The 10,495-nt window shown below is 39.7% G+C and overlaps 1 non-coding gene across 1 annotated transcript; it reads left to right on the plus strand.

Annotated features, from left to right (window-relative positions):
* Positions 1-252: 252 nt before the first annotated feature.
* LOC131222033 (small nucleolar RNA R71) lies at positions 253-359 on the plus strand. The gene has a single exon (XR_009159742.1). It is a non-coding gene; the product is annotated as a small nucleolar RNA R71 (small nucleolar RNA).
* Positions 360-10,495: the final 10,136 nt, after the last annotated feature.

A 10,495-nucleotide genomic window follows, 5' to 3' on the forward strand; every position in this document is an offset into this window, starting at 1 on the left:
TTACACTTGAGATCATCCTCTTCTTTCAAGAGATATAATCCACCTTTCTCCTTTAATTGAGTCGGCCTGGACGTGGTGTTCGTCATTGGGTAATAGTCCCATGATTGTGTTTGTTCAGCAAGACTATCGAGGTAATCCCATACCTCATCAACATCTTTATTAATGAACTCTCAATTACACATTGTCTCGACCATTTGGCGCATGGAAGATGTCAATCCATCATAGAAAAAATTTGTAATGCGCCACGTTTCAAATCCGTGTTGTGGGCATGAACTGACCAAATCTTTGAATCTTTTCCAACATTGGAAGAATGTTTCATCTTCCTTTTGGGCAAAGTTCATAATTGCTTTTCTGAGGGTAATTGTTTTATGATGTGGGAAGAATTTTTTTATGAATTCCCTCTGCATGTCGTTCCATGTGCCAATGGATCTAGGACGCAGTGAATGTAACCACGTCTTAGCTTTCTCTTTTAAGGAAAAAGGAAAGAGTTTCAGCCTAATTGTATCCTCAGATACATTAGGAAAACATAATGTAGCTATAATCTCATCGAATTCTTTCAAATGTAAATATGGACTCTCTGATTCAAGTCCATGAATTTTGGGAAGGAGTTGGATAACTCCTGGCTTGATGTCCATTTGTTCTGTGTTTTCAGGGAAAATCATGCATGAGGGCGTACTCACTCCCGCCGGTTATAGATAATCTCGTAAAGTACGAGGCGGGGGTACCTGTTGGGTATCCTCCACCCCGGGTGGAAGTAGAGGAGGTTGGTCTTCAGCCATAACTTCAGTTAACTCAGGGGATTTTGAGCGGTGTCTAGTCCTGCGATGGATAGTCAACCCCTCAACCAATCCTCCTTCAGTCAAGAGACGTCAAGTGTCGTCACGGGCCCACTTGGGCATGAAACACTCGCAGCCCTCAATTAAAAACCTAATCCTAAGAAAGGAAAAGAAAATCTAGAAAGAAAGAGAGAGTTGGAAAGAAATTACCAAATTGGAGTCCTAAGTTAAAACCTGCAAAATAAAACAAAATAAGTTAGATTTTAAAAAGAGAAGAACGATCCTTTAAAAGAAAAGTAGCAATAAATTAATTTCTAAAAGAAGGAATTCCTAAAAGAAAGTGGAAATTTCTAAAATAAATTAGGAAAGACCTAAACTAGAAAGTAAATTATTAAAAGAGAACCGAAAAATAGAAAGTAGGGAAGGAGCTTACCGAATTAGAAATTTCTATCTTAAAGGCCTACAAAATAAGAAGGTTAGATTCTAAACAAAAATTCTACAAATAAATTAGGAAACAAATTAGATTCTAAGAGAGCTAGAATTAGAAAGTTACTAGAGAACAAGAATAGAAGGTTAATCTCTAAACAGGGGAATCACTAACCTAAGTTTTAAAAGGAAAATTCTAAAAATAAACTGTCCTACAAAATAGAGAAATACTAGGGTTAGAAAATTTCTAAGATTTAAACCTTAATTCTAAAAACAGAAAAAGTAGAGAAATTAGGAAGGAATTACCAATTTAAGAACTTATGTCAGGATCCTACAAAATAGGAAAACAGGTTAAGTTCTAAAAATAAAATAAAATAAAATAAAAACTTTTATCCTAAAGTAAGTAAAATCTTAATCCTAACCTAATTATAAAACTAATTAATTTCAGAAAAACGTAGCCGTCAGTCCCCGGCAACGGCGCCAAAAACTTGTTCACTCCCCAAGTATAGGGTTGTGATGTAGTAATAAACTCGGTAAGACCGAGGTCGAATCCACAGGGACTGATACCTGTACGTTATCTGAAACCAAGTAAAACTAGAACTAGACTAAGATGTGATCTAAACCAAATAGAATTTAAGGAATAATTATCTAAAACTTTAAGGAATTCAGAGGAAGGAAACTAAGGATTCAGAGGATCCACTTGTAGAGATCAGGGAGATCTTATGCCATCATCATGTAAACTAGATTGAACTTCTGTTAATATAGTTTTTAAAGAGATGAAAGGTATATGAATTAGAATGGATTCCATCATCAATCCATGCCCAGGAGGCAAAGCAAACAACAAAATTAAACTAATTACCAACCAATCAACAATGCATGAAAGTTAGGAAGGGTATCATCATCCGACCATGCCTAGGAGGCGATGGTGAACAACGGGGCTTCCTGACGTCATATACATCAAAAGGGAAAAAGAGATATTCAAGGCCATTGCAGATCCATTGTAATTTCAGTCACAACAGACCATTAAAGACAAGAAACATTCCTTTAATTAAACTAAAAGCAACATCAGTTCAGTTTAAACCAAAAAAGGCATAAGTAAAAAAACACTCCCATCAGGCTATAAGCTTCACCTCTTAGCCCCAGCTAAGAGGTTTAGCCTAGCATGATCATGCTAGAACCACAGAAAAAAATCAAAGGAAAGAAATAAGTAAAAGGAAAAGGAAAAAAAAAAAAAAAGAAACAACAAAACCGGATCTCTCTCTCTTGAAATCGTCCAGCCACGTCCCTCCTGCTGCTTCACGTTTTTTCCTCCAAACGCTCCCCACACGCTGCCAGTCCCACTGTTCCTCTCCACCAAGCCGAGTTCTCTCCTCTTTATAATCCCCTCTCTCAAAAACCCAACTAAGCTCCTTTATAGGATTCCGGCAATGGTGACTGAGTCGAACACCAACTTCTCCTTCGCAGTCTGTTTGCAACGGAGTCGGACTCCTTATTTACGCAAAAAGAAACACGGCCTTGCATCTGTAATGACTGGTGGGCCCAGGATTGATGTTGGATGAGAAATTCGACCCATCCATTAGTTTCCCCTCGAAAAACCAGTGAAACCCGATTGGTTTTGGATCCGCTTCGAGGTGAACCAGGAGTTAGTTTAATTCACCGTCGGTCTTCCGATTGAACGGTCGAAATCCAATTAAAGCTGTCCTCTGCAATTCCACCACCTAGGCGCTGTTTTTAGGGAGCATGGGCGTCTGATGAACGGTCCAGATCCGACTGATGAGTCACGATAGTGGCCCACAAGATTTCTCCGCAGCTTCAGACGCGAAACAGAGCTTCCGCGTCGGAATAACCGATGATTGATGGACCCCACTGATGTTTTTCATAAAATCCACCACGTCTAATGAGTTACTGACGAAAAACCAGTCAGGAATGGACGGTTTTGGAGTGTAGTTGGTGTGGTCCACTGAACTTTGCTCGCTGCCATCCAACCTGCGATTTATAGTTAGGATCTTCCCGTAGCTTGCATGAGGACAAACGGACACCTAGGAGAGGGTTTTCGCCCCCCTATGGACGCAATAGACGGCACTGATCATCCATTTGGATGATGTGTGGGGCCCACAACTCAAAACCGCGATGCACGGCGTAAAACGCTGTTGTGTTTTGGTTGAAATTGGAAGAAGAAGCCGGTCAAAAGTCGGATTGACTTTTCGTTCCTGTGCACGGCCAGTGCACTTATGCACTATGCACACGCATACTCCAGTGGGGTCCATTATGATGTTTTTGAGAGATCCGCTCCATCTATCCGTTTTGTCAGCTCATTTAAATAGTTGAGACCAAAAATGGAGAATATCCAGATATCAGGTGGACCCCACTTAAGGTTTTAAGGGGCTGATCTAACCGTTGGGCCATTTTCACAACGGTCCAATAGCTGATTTTTTATTTGTACAGCTTATTTAAGGTCTTCAGGCCATATATAAAGTTTCGAGCTGGACGGATGGTGGGAACCCCGTGATCTTGCATTCTAGACACTTTTCAGGCCACTTGAGCTTCAATTCCTCGATTTTCTTGGATCCCTGGCATGCAAATCTGTCGATCTTGATCTCCTAGGGTCCGTCGCTTGCCTTGGTGACTTCAGACTGTTAAATCCATATTTTTAGTACCCTTTTCCAATCCAAGCTCGTGAATACACCCTGCATCACAAACATGATTAAATCAGGCCGTTAAACAATACTATGTTTGTAAATCCTGGCAACAACTGGGTTTGATATGCAATATTTGACCGTCAACACTCGGTAATGGTCCGCACCTATGGTCGGTTGAAGGCTCGTGGAGTTGCTCTATCAGCGTTGGTTCCGTGAATTGATGTGCCGGGACCCTGTGCTAATTGAATTTGCATGTCAGGGCACATGCAAGTGGCCTAGCCTACGGAAATTTGAGGAGAGTTCGAGTGGTTACCTTTCGGTCAGTGACACTCCACTTCAATGGTGGTGGAGCCGTGATCTCCGGCGAATGGTGGTGGTAGGAGAGGGAGATTTCTCAATTCTCAGTTCCCTTCCACACTCTACTCCCCTACCTCTCTCATTCTCTCTCTCTCTCTCTCTCTCTCTCTCTCTCTCTCTCTCTCTCTCTCTCTCTCTATTTTGCTGGAGATTGTTATGGGAGTGAGGGAGATAGGCTTTAAGGCTTATATAGCCTGGGGTTTTTGCCCAAATGGCCATGGGGTGGCAATTTCTACCACATGTGACCTTATGGGCCGCACTTACAATTTTTGGGGTTGTCTTTGTGCCCCCCCTGGCCCATCCATGCCAAGGGATAGGTTTCCCATGATCTGATGAGGGGTTGTCCAAATTTGGTGGCAAACAGATGCGAAAATTGATCACAGGGGTCCCATTCGCCACCAATGGTCACTGTCCTTCGATCAAGGGTCTGATTCGGTGGACGAGGGCAGGGAAATATCTTTGATTTACGATGCGAGTTTGGATGAAATCTAACGGTCAGAATGTCATAATTTATTCTTCTAAGTGGCGGGGCTAATTCTTTTAAAATTCAGATTTTTAGCTTGTTGACTTGGGAGAGTTGCGTTTCAGAAGCGTCGGCTAGACGACGCAAATCATCCATTTCCAGGCATCGTTTGAGTCCATTGTTCGCGATGGACTATAAGCCTAGGGAGGTCCATAGCTTCCCATGGTTTCAGATTTATTTACCCCTTTTTGGGCTTTACACGGCCTGTACAGACTGTCGTCAAGTATTATTGGGCAGACTGACTCTACGAGCCACGCTTGACCCGAACACTTTCAGACTCAATTGCATTAGCGGCTTAATTTATCTTAACTTATTGGTGGTGGGCCCCGCACGTGCGATCGGATTGTGCAGTCCTATGACAATCCGCCAGTGGACGCCTCAAGACACTGCTCCAATTGCCCTGGGTGTTACAGTAAAAGTCAATCTCAATTGCAATTGTTGAACTGCAGAATGAAGGGAATTGACCGCGAAATGAATGGAATTGACCGCGAAATGTATGGAATTGACCGCAAAGTGAAGGGAATTCACCGCGAAATGAATGGAATTGACTGTGAAGTGAAGGAAATTGACCGCGAAGTGAAGGGAATTCACCGCGAAGTGAAGGACTTTGACTGTGAGGTGAAGTGAATGGAATTGACCGAGAAATGAATGGAATTCACCACGAAGTGAAGGGATTTCTCCGCGAAGTGAAGGACTTTGACCGCGAAGTGAATGAAGTGAATTGATTTGACCACGAAATGCATGAATGAAGTGAATTGATTTGACCGCTCCCCTCCATAGATCTAATTAGTTGAATCTTCTTCCCTCAAACCTTAGAAATTCCAAACGAGTGTACCGTGCCGGAATGGATTCCCAGCCAGTTCAATCGGTGCTCCCATTGGATCTTTTAGATTCAGCATGCTCATCTTAATCAATCATTTGATTGCTTCCATCTTTGAGCACTAAAGTTTCCAACTCATCCTTCTGGAGACTCACAATAGCGAGAGTTTCCTGCGTCTCCAGAACTGAAGCCTACTGCCCTTTTCTTCCATATCCTTTGGATTGATGCTTTGATACTAATGTATATGGTCCTTTCTCCATGAGCAGGGACGAGTGCTTGATCATCTTCGAGAGAGGACCCACCTCCTAATGCACACAATGCACCAAGTTATTAAGGAAAAATCAATAATTAAACAAGTTCCTATCTAGTCGGGACTTTATTTCTCTCAAGTTCTATCCGCGCCACACCATATGATGATCACATCGTAAGAAAATAATGAAGAACACTCGTTACTTCAAGATCGATTGATAACAATGTTATGACTCAGTTCGCTAATGATTTTTTTCACTATATGATTATCATGGTTGGCCCACCATTTGTATGAATCAGAAATCCCCATGCCTTTGATATACTGCCACAAAAGAAAGTGATAAATGTGAAAGCTCAGATAATGGGAGTTGAATGTAATCATTTCTCATAATATATTAACATCTGTAATGAATTTTAGGGGAGTCTTTTGCAATTAAATTAGATTACAAAACCAATGAAATCTCTCGGTTTACAAATTCGTGTAAGTGTTTTCTTGCTCAGGATTATTAAACAGATTTGGACACAAACTCTTCCTTACGAGTGCGGAGAGGTGATACATTTTAGGCTGTCACATACCACAAACCATTAATTACATCTTTTGGAAAAAACCTTAGTTAAAAGGTAAACCAAATAAACAACACCATGCTAGTATATCTAAGATTGCGGATGTCTGATAATCTGATCAAACATATAGGTGTGCCCAACGTGATGAGTGAGTGGGCCTGATTTTATACCAGATCATTTTTTTATGATAGGACCAACCATTTGAGTGTCTTGGATGTCCTAACCATGTGAGAAAAGTTGCAGTATTGTATACTGTGCTTAGGGTTGTAACTGATCGTTTCCATAGGCTGTGGACAAAGTTCAAGAACTCAAAAACTTGATTGGACTTGATCTCTAGCCGGGTCAGGTCAACTAAAAAGACTTGACGTAATCTTTAATTGAGTCACCTTAATATTTTGATAATTAATTAATATTTAATGTATTTAAAATGATAGTAAACAATAAAGGAATTAAAGTGGATGCATGACATTTTAGTCTTTAATCAACTCGACTCAATTTTTTAATAATCTGGTATTTTTATAATGTAATGTATTTAAAGCTGTTGGAAATGGATAACATAATTAAATACCCAAACAACACAGTTGCACATTATAGTATGGTGGTATCACATTCTCTCATTAATAGAAGAAGAGTTTGCCACTTTGATTCCCATACTAAGAACTTGTACTTTTAAAACAAAACCTGGTTCAGTGACTCAGTCATGTCATGCCAAGTCATATTGGGTTGATGACTCTGGTCAAGACCCGAATGAGTCAACACCACTCAGTCGGTTTTCACAAGACTCAGCTCGAAATCGTGTGGAGTTGAGTTGACTCAGTCATGTTAGGTGAGGTTGCTACCTCAATTATGGCAATTTGTACTTTTTTAGGTTAAAAATAACCCCTACTGAGTGCTGACTTGGCAAGTGACTCAGTCGAGTCATGCCAAGTCATATCAAGTTAGCCAAGTTTTCATGTCAACTTGATGAGTCTTATCAAGACCCGACCAGGTCACGTGAGGCAGTGACTTTTCCAAAAGACTTGGTTGAAAATCTCATCAAATCAAGTTGACTTGGCCAAGTTTCAAGTGGATCCAACAAGCTTTAGAATTATGGTTGTAGAATAAATGAGCACAAAATGATAAGATTTGTCAACCCTGGGCTATACAACCAGGCCAGTTTCTTCAACCTCTACAACCGTTTTGTGTGGGCCCACTGACAGGTGTGTATGGCATACAAACTGTCAAGAAGAGTCATCCACCATGAAAATAGGATGCCCTAAAATCAAGATTATCAACCATCATGTGATTCTTTGAATTTTGAGTGGTTATTCATTGTTTTCTATTATGTGAACCACCTAATAATTGGATCCTTCCAAGTTTTGGGATATCTCATTTCCATATTGAGGCGACCATGCAAGACGGGTTGGATGAAATATACATAGCAGGTGGACCCCACTAACGACAGTTGTAGAGGTGACTTCCTATACAAGAACATGCATCTCGTAATTTCTTTCTTATTGCCCACGTGAATTACAGGTGCCCTATTTTACCACTGTTTTCACTTAATTACCATCCCGAAAGAACTTTCAAATAATGACATTTCACATTTCATTCTCCACCTTTTCCAGATAACATTCCTTTCAGAGGAATATAATATCTTAAGCTAAACATTTTAGGAATCACATGTTTTGGTGTCTAGTACACATGAGACACGTGCACGGTGATCTAGACTGGTCATCTAGCTGCCCTTTTAATTCTCAATGCTCCCTAAACAGATCTTAACCGTCTATTTTGAGGAATTTTGTTCAATGGTCACAACTCATTCTTTTACTCTGAACCATCCATTTCCAGGACGGTGTTCTAAATTAGGGTAACGGAATAGGTGAGGTCTATATGCGACCTAATTTTCTATAGCCTCACATGGTTCACGTATGGTTTTGATGGAACTGCATGCCCACCATATAAATATTTTCTGTGGATACTTAATAGAGAAATGATCAAGTGCACCTAGTTGTATTTCGACTGGTTAGCATCCAAATCACATCTGTACCGTCCATTACGTTCATTCCACCCTTCTTTCACTATACAAAAATCACAACAATCAGATGGTCCTAAAACTCAGTTGATTTTATCTTCCACAGACGACTTGTCCATCCATTTCCGCACGCGACTGAACGATTATTATAATTTTTTCAAGGCAGCCTATGAAGAGTGGACCAGACCCACCTAATGAACGATTTAGATAAGTGATGTAGATGGCAACGAGTCCCAATGCAACTGGGTGCATGGAAAGTTTTCCATACACTTAGCCCACTTGATTACTTCTCATTTTTATAGAACCACTGGAGCATAGCTTTCATGACCATTGGCTATATGTCTTTTCCTCTTTTTCTTGTTTGTACATCCTTTTCCTTGACTAGGACATGGACACCTAGTTTGGATTCCACCAAGTCACATGGTTATATGAAAATGTCCAAATTAAAGTCAAGCGCCTTAAATATTCGGTTGCAGAATGAGTACTTCGTAAGAAATCCGTTTACATGGTTTGGATGACAGCTCTAAAGTTAAATGGCACTTGGGATTTTGTGTCCAGGGGATATAATCAGGGACTCAACTTAAGACATTGTATGACATGATACATTAGCAGATTCTACTTACTAAAAGTGGCACATGTAGCTCACATTAGTAAGCATGGCTCTAGCACGATGAAAACTGTTCCCTCATAACTGGGCCACCTATGTTCTATGAATATTCATATAGATATCCACCATGTGGGTCCCACCATTGATGGGTTACTGCTCACGAACTATTTTTATCAAATAATCCTAAGTCTATTATGATGGCTCAAAAAATGAGTTATCTATGTTAATCATAATAGAATAGTTTACTTAATTGACCTGGACCATCCATCATGCGTGCTCACCGTTAATTCTGTCATTTATAGAAATCACTTTGATAGAATGATCTGAACAATCTAACCAATAGACAAGGAGATGGATTATCCATAATAATTATACTAAAAATGCTCCATAGTTACCGTTTATTATGTCCCTCTCATATCCTTATTCGGATGATCATAATCATCTAATTAATAATTGGGAAAATGGATTTTGTATATTTATTATGTTATAAAAGATCTGATCATTAATCTTAACCATCCATTTTGTGGGTCGGCCTGTAGTGTCACATCCCTCCCCAAAATCAGTTCAATTGAATGGTTCAAGGTATCCAATCAATGGGTTAGATGGTTCATCTTGCTTATACTATAAAACATAGAAAATATCTATTGATCATGGCCCATGATCATGTGGGACCCACCATTGTCTATGACTCTCAAAAATAACTTTTCATCAGGGATTCTAACCATCCTATTAAAAAAATGTGGTATGCTAGATTCCAATAAGAAAGCTCCGATCATTTAGTTGGGCTATTCATTATATTGGCCCACATTTATTACTGTAATATGTTGAGAAAAAAGTGGATCATTCATCACTGGGCATCAAAAGATTGAAAGTGAGAGAGACAAGAGTGGAACCGTGAAACTCATACTCTATGCATGCCTCAACATATTAAAAGCCTTTCGTTTGTTATCAATTCCATTTTTATTTTTATTTTTGCAAGAGTTCACTGAAAAATAGAAATCAAACACCAAAACATCATTCAAATGCGATAATTTGACTACTTCTATAGAAGTCTACTCACGGTTGTGGGCATTTGCACATACAAATATCCCTAATAAATGGCCATGTTTTCAATATCCAAAGTGCAAATGCATATCTGCAACAGCTTAAAGATGGTTGGCACTAATTTATCAAGCGTTTGAAAATGTGAATTTCCAATAAACCATTTTAAAATGTACACCAAGGCACATTTGGATCCTTGTATTGGTCCATCAAAGATTTAGGAACTACATTCACTTTAAATAGGATTTTTCTGAAATATTAGTTTAAAATTCATGTTTGGCCAATCCTAGATTATTTGAAAAATAGGTATTCAAACAGCCCCTTAACTGATGCACAACCTTATTAGTGAAGCAGATTGTGTCCTTGTGTATGCTGGATTCCAAACGAAATCGACTCGTGGCTTATAGGTCGACTCTTTCGAGGGCTTTCACACCGATTTATTTGAAAGGGTGTTATGTTAAACCAGAGTCGCCACTAGC

Source organism: Magnolia sinica, chromosome 12 (assembly GCF_029962835.1).
Source record: "Magnolia sinica isolate HGM2019 chromosome 12, MsV1, whole genome shotgun sequence".
NCBI lineage: Eukaryota > Viridiplantae > Streptophyta > Magnoliopsida > Magnoliales > Magnoliaceae > Magnolia > Magnolia sinica.